Here is a 6,543-nt window from a genome sequence, read left to right as displayed (position 1 = left end):
TTTGCTACAAATAGCTCTATCTCACCCAGCAAAATTCAAAACGAGAGTTAAACACGAAATCAGCAAGCTGATTGGACGAGAATGGAGAGCATTATTTACAGGAAATGATGTAAAACGCCTCCGATTGGTTAATCTCTTCAAACTCCTGCTGCTTTGTGTAAAGTAAAACAAGCGCGCAGACAGACGCTGTTTTCACAGAAGTCGTTTGGTTCATATGTAAGAATTGCCAGCAAATGAGACAGTAGTTTGTACTATACATTTTGTGAACGGAATTATTTATATTTGTTTGTTTAGAATGGCCTGTTCGTTAGATCCTGTTTTAAAATAATGGGCAACACTCGAGCACTGTGTAGTAACAAATCTGCAAAATCTACAAATCTGTAACTTTCACCAAATGCGTATTCAGAATATGTTTAATTAAATCAATGTATCATTAGCATATGAATTGCAGTGATACCCTACTTTGCGCTCAGTCAGTGCTTTTATTCATATTCAAATTTTTCGTACCATCTCGTTGAGGTTTAGCTAATAAAAGAATGGTATTAAATGCATGTACTTCATGTACTGTAACCCTTAACAAAACTTTATTTTTGTTATGCTAAGCCACTACTAAGTTCTGTCAGGTATTCATTAGATTTTTCTGACCAAAAGGAAGAGCTTGGGAACGTAAGGCATGTTCACAATTAACAAATGTACAGGAGTCTTCCGTAGCGTATCTTAATAAGAAGACACGGGTGAAGGTGCATCAAGTTTTAGCCCATTCATTTACAGGGACTGCAGTTAATACCACCTTGATCGTGAATTTATTCTAAAGTATACAGTAGCTGACCCTAATATATTTATTTGTATCAGATCACAAGTGTGCATTCTGATCGCGCTGACTACTCACGGGATTGATATTAGCTATAGATATACAGTGCACCAGCCCTTTATACTGTATAAGAGGTTATAAGGTGATATGGTTATGGCTTCTTTGGCCCATAATATCATTACACTAGCACAGTGTCTTACCTATGGCTCCAGACACAATTATAAAGGGGTATATATATATATATATATATATATATATATAGAGAGAGAGAGAGAGAGAGAGAGAGAGAGAGAGAGAGAGAGAGAGAGAAAAGATAGGATTGAAACCACTATCTGTCTCTGACCTGAATAAAAAACAAACCTCAGGAAAGATGAATGCACATGTAGCACCAGAACTGGCTAGTGTTAGAATGCACTAACTGTAAAAATAGTCTTACTTAACATTGTTTAAAATAGTTTTCATGCAGCCATAAATGGAACATGTTTTGAGACTTGCATAAATGTTACGCTGCTAAAATGAACAGAGCTTTCCAAAGTAGCATGCCGAACATCACCCCAGTGCTTGATTGCAGTTTCTTGGTTGTTTTGTACAGATTAAGAATTTAGTTTTTTTTTGGTTCTTGTTCTTTAGTTTACTGCACATTTCTGTTTGACTGTCTTTTCGAAAATCTTACAAACTATTTTAACATGGGTGCCATTCCATATCTACCGGAATAACTTTGGTTTGCCACTAGAAAAGTTAATCTGATTTCTCTTTTGAGCTTAAAATAGCTTCAGTTATTTTATTGAATAATTGAGAGCACTGTTTTTCTCTCCCAGAATTTGCTGTATTTGAACTGAGATGCAAACCCTTCTTTGCTCTGCACAATTCTCTTCCACAGAGTGAATTACTCATGTCCCAGGTTTCTTTTTTTCGGCTCCTAACAGGTGCAGATGCTTGAGATCAATCACTTAAGGTAGCTCCTTCAACCTGTAGAGGGACTCCAGAACCCTTAGCCAGCTTGCCAAGTTTATTAGTGCCAGTATTTATTGGGTTAATTTGTGTATGTTTGTAACCTTCTGCGGTTTCAGTTTGTGCTTTTGCTTGAAACACATTATCTGTGGAGCATGCCTCGTGGAGTAATATAATTCCCATCCTTTATTACAGCTTTCCTTATTCTGAAAACATCCAGCGTTGTTAAAAATAAACCATTATAAATTCTATCTGCCTTTTTTTTAACCAGACCACTTACAACCCTCAATCTTTGAATGTATAAATAATATATAATTTGTATTGATTTTGCTTGAGGAAAGTAAATCTGGGAACAGGTTATTTGAATGTTCTATAAATATCATAATTCATAACATAGTGTATTCAGTTGACATATATTGTACTTTGCAATGAAATATATGTGCACAATTCCATTACTTAGGTGGCCTATTTTTATACTGCCAATTTCCTTACCTAATGAAAGTGTGGTTAACATAACTCCAGGAAAGGAAATTGGTAAGGAAAGAAGCATTAAGGCAACTAAAAGATGTGTATACTCAGTATGTTTACATCCTTGACATATTTGGAATATGAGGATTCCAATAAAGCATTCTAGATAATCTGTTTCTATGAAAGTGGAATTTAATATCCATTATTATAGTCTATACTATATATATAGTATACTATTATTTGCAGAGCACTGGTTCCCTAAATAGAGCCAGTTTAACAAATGCCAATCACAGGTTGTCTCACACATGCACAGGGACAAAGAAAGACAAACATTTGGAATGCAGAGTTTACATTAACTAATATTCCACTAATGTTCCACAAGAGAACTCAATATTCCACAGGTCTTATTCTGAATACAGTTACTCAGAATACTGCTTACCGTATTCTGAATATGCCGTTCACATGAGTGAGATATTTATGGCCAATATTCTGAATGAAAATGTAATATTAGCTGCACGTTAACGTACTGTAATGAAGCAAAATCAGATGAGATAATACAAACTAAACAGAACCTCAATTTGGATTCAGGTTGCGTATCGTCAGTTAACAATGCAACCACCAGAGGGCGATTTTATTCTATTCAGCTATAATTCTGCTTCTGGTGAATGACGGGAGAACAGCTTGTTTGAGGCATTTCCTCCCCCATAAATTAGAAATACATGTTGCGTTCAGTGTATATACAGCTTTGGAAAAAAGCAGACCACTGCAAAATTATCAGTTTCTCTGGTTTTACTATTTATAGGTATGTGTTTGGGTAAAATGAACATTTTTGTTTTTTTCTGTAAACTACTGACAACATTTCTCCCAAATTCCAAATAAAAATATTGTCATTTAGAACATTTATTCGCAGAAAATGACAACTGGTCAAAATAACAGAAAAGATGCAGTGTTTGTCAGACCTCGAATAATGCAATGAAAATAAGTTCAGATTCATTTTTAAACAACACAATATTAATGTTTTAACTTAGGAAGAGTTCAGAAATCAATATTTGGTGGAATAACCCTGATTTTCAAGCACAGCTTTCATGCATCTTGGCATGCTCTCCACCAGTATTTCACATTGATGTTGGGTGACTTCATGCCACTCCTGGCGCAAAAATTCAAGCAGCTCGGCTTTGTTTGATGGCTTGTGACCATCCATCTTCCTCTTGATCACATTCCAGAGGTTTTCAATTGGGTTCAGGTCTGGAGATTGGGCTGGCCATGACAGGGTCTTGATCTGGTGGTCCTCCATCCACACCTTGATTGACCTGGCTGTGTGGCATGGAGCATTGTCCTGCTGGAAAAAACAATCCTCAGAGTTGGGGAACGTTGTCAGAGCAGAAGGAAGCAAGTTTTCTTCCAGGACAACCTTGTACTTGGCTTGATTCATGCGCCCTTCACAAAGACAAATCTGCCCGATTCCAGCCTTGCTGAAGCACCCCCAGATGAGTCCAATTTTCAGCTTTGCCCAACACCTGGTTGTCTAATGGTTAGACAGAGACCTGGAGAGGCCTACAAGCCATAGTGTCTCGCACCCACTGTGAAATGTGGTGGAGGATCGGTGATGATCTGGGGTTGCTTCATTAAGGCTGGAATCGGGCAGCTTTGGCATGAATTAATTTTGTCCAGAGCTGTGTGTATGTGTGTGTGTGTGTGTGTGTGTATATATATATATATATATATATATATAATTTGTTTTTTGACATTTATCTGTTTCTGATATAAATAAAACATTACCTAAAAACCAAACCAATTATACATATACAAATGACTGGTTTGTGAGTCAGTTTTCTTTTTGTGTCAGTGAGCACATCAATACAAAAAGAACTGTAGAAAACCTACATTGGAAAACAGCTGGGGTTGTGTAAATATGAGATTTCCTGAAGAGTTAGAAAGAACTGACAATCATTTAACATTGTGGTACAACATTATAACTAAGACAATCAGACTAATTGGCTCTGCCCACACATAAACCTCAATTTAACGCAATCAAGGTCAACTAATAATACACTAGGGACATCAAACACTGCACCTTGGGCCAAAGGACTGAAAATTACCATAATCCCCTATAAAAAAAATGAAGACATTCCTCTAACAGAACAGTGCCAGTAAGTGAACCTTGTTGTCCTCTAGTGGCCAAATGATGTAGAGTCCGCTTCATCCACAGCTTCAGGACCCACCAGTTCTGATGAACTGTAATGCGAATGCAGTGCACAGCAGGGATCTACAGTAATTTGGTTTAACTATGTCAGCCATTATCTTGTAACAGATGTAACAAAATATGGGAATCTGCCCTGGCAATAAACAAGGATAACCAATAATCTAAAATTCCTTTTATTAGCAACATCATCACTTGTTCCTTTAGTATTGTGACAAATAGATGTTTGTTGTTTGCTTGTTGTTTTACTGATTTTTAAAACTGCAGTTTTATAAAAAGTTAACACAAGGTTTCCAGATCTTGTGCTACTGGTCCTAGCCACACTCAATACAACGACAGGGGATCATTGATAATATGGTAAGAGGTAATACAATGAATTATCCTGGTGGATCATTTTTCCCCCTCTTTAAAAGAACGGCAGCAGGTGTGCAGTGCAGGTTTATAATGGTGCTGTATTGATAACATGCATTCATAACAGGGTACAGTGGAAGAAAGAAGTCCACACACATTTCATTATAATGCATCGTAATTCTTATTAAGTTTAAAATGTACGGAAACTGAATTTACAGCATTGTGCCAAATACATTTTTCATATATACAAAAAGCAGCCTGCGCCTAATTTTAAAAGTACTTCCTGTTGTTTTTAAATAAATACAGCCTACCAAGGCAGAGGAGCTCAACACATTCACACTATACAAGTCTGAAGTGACTGGTTGACTTACACAACATCAATGTATTGGAGCATCATATGCACATCTTTCACTGGTCCTGAACCATTTCACAATTTACAAGGGCTGGACAAAGAAAAATCACCTGTGACTTGTAGCGTTCGTGACTGGTATGTTATGCAAATGGCATCCCTGCAATATAAAAGCTGTATTTTTACCCTTGTTATTAAATCACAGGTAAGCATTGTAATGTCCAGAAATGTGGTAAAGTATAACAAAAAACATGGAAAAATCATGGTAAATGTATAGTCTATCAACTGGAAAAGTGCAAAATGTAAGGACAGTTTCAGTCACAATGGAAAATACAGATCAGACAGACTTTAATAAAATACTAAATAGGTGGCTGCTGTTAGATATGTAACACTTTGAAAAGTGAGGACACTGCGACCCACTCTGGTAAGATGCAGATGGTAGAAATCATCAACGACTGGTCACTTATTCCTCCAGAACCATTTATCCAACTTTTACTTTCAGTCACGTTGTTTCTGTCTGGTGACCTCCACCCTTCTGACAATAGTATGGCAGGCGCCATACAGGTGTTTACTTTTTTTTTTTTTGTCCCGGTCCTGTTGCTCTTGGACATGGATTGGACATTCCCACTAAAGAAATCAGTAAATCAATAAGGTGTTCTTGTACAGTACAGCTGTGGTCAAAAGTATTTCATCACCTAGAATTTTAGGATTGAGATACAACTAAAACCAACAAATAAATATGAACATAACACTGATCTTTTATGTTACCCTTTTTGCGAGATTCAGGGGGCGAGAGCTGGGACCCTTAATTGCTGTCTATCATTATCAATTTCTTATTTAAACCCTAATCACACACACACACCTTCCCTGTCTAGTGTTTTTGTTTTCCTCCTCCTCCTTTCGCACTTGCCTTTGCATCATTTCTCTCTGGGGGGGTAAGTGAGCCTCTCTTCCTCAACCTCAGGTCAAGCTACACTTCCTCGACCTTCGTTAAAGGGAGGTTCTCACCGCGCGAGTCAGAGGGGACCCCCGGCCACACTATCCTTTCGCAGCGCATGTGCTTATCTTACCTCATCACATTGAGGATCTATCCTATGTCTAACTTTTCAGGACGTGGCCCGCTTTCCACTCCCAGTGCTCGAGTCCCGACTAACCTGCTCTGTTTCTTTACAGGTTCCCTGCGGGATGCTCCTCTGCTCCCGGCTTGGGAGGCAACGTCTCACCTGATTCGAGGGCAGCAACAGATCGGTTAGGGAACCCTCTACTAACAATTCCTTTCCGGTCCCAGCAGCGCTAAGATCTACTCTCTCACCCCGGGAGGCAACTCTGCCAGGTCAGAGCTTTCTTATGTTGTCGGATCCTCGGGGCACACAGCCTTCGAGACAGAGCCCTCTCCTTCCCGGTCAGGGATCT

Source organism: Polyodon spathula, chromosome 11, assembly GCF_017654505.1.
Source record: "Polyodon spathula isolate WHYD16114869_AA chromosome 11, ASM1765450v1, whole genome shotgun sequence".
Classification (NCBI taxonomy): Eukaryota; Metazoa; Chordata; class Actinopteri; order Acipenseriformes; family Polyodontidae; genus Polyodon; species Polyodon spathula.
This window is presented reverse-complemented; position numbering follows the sequence as displayed.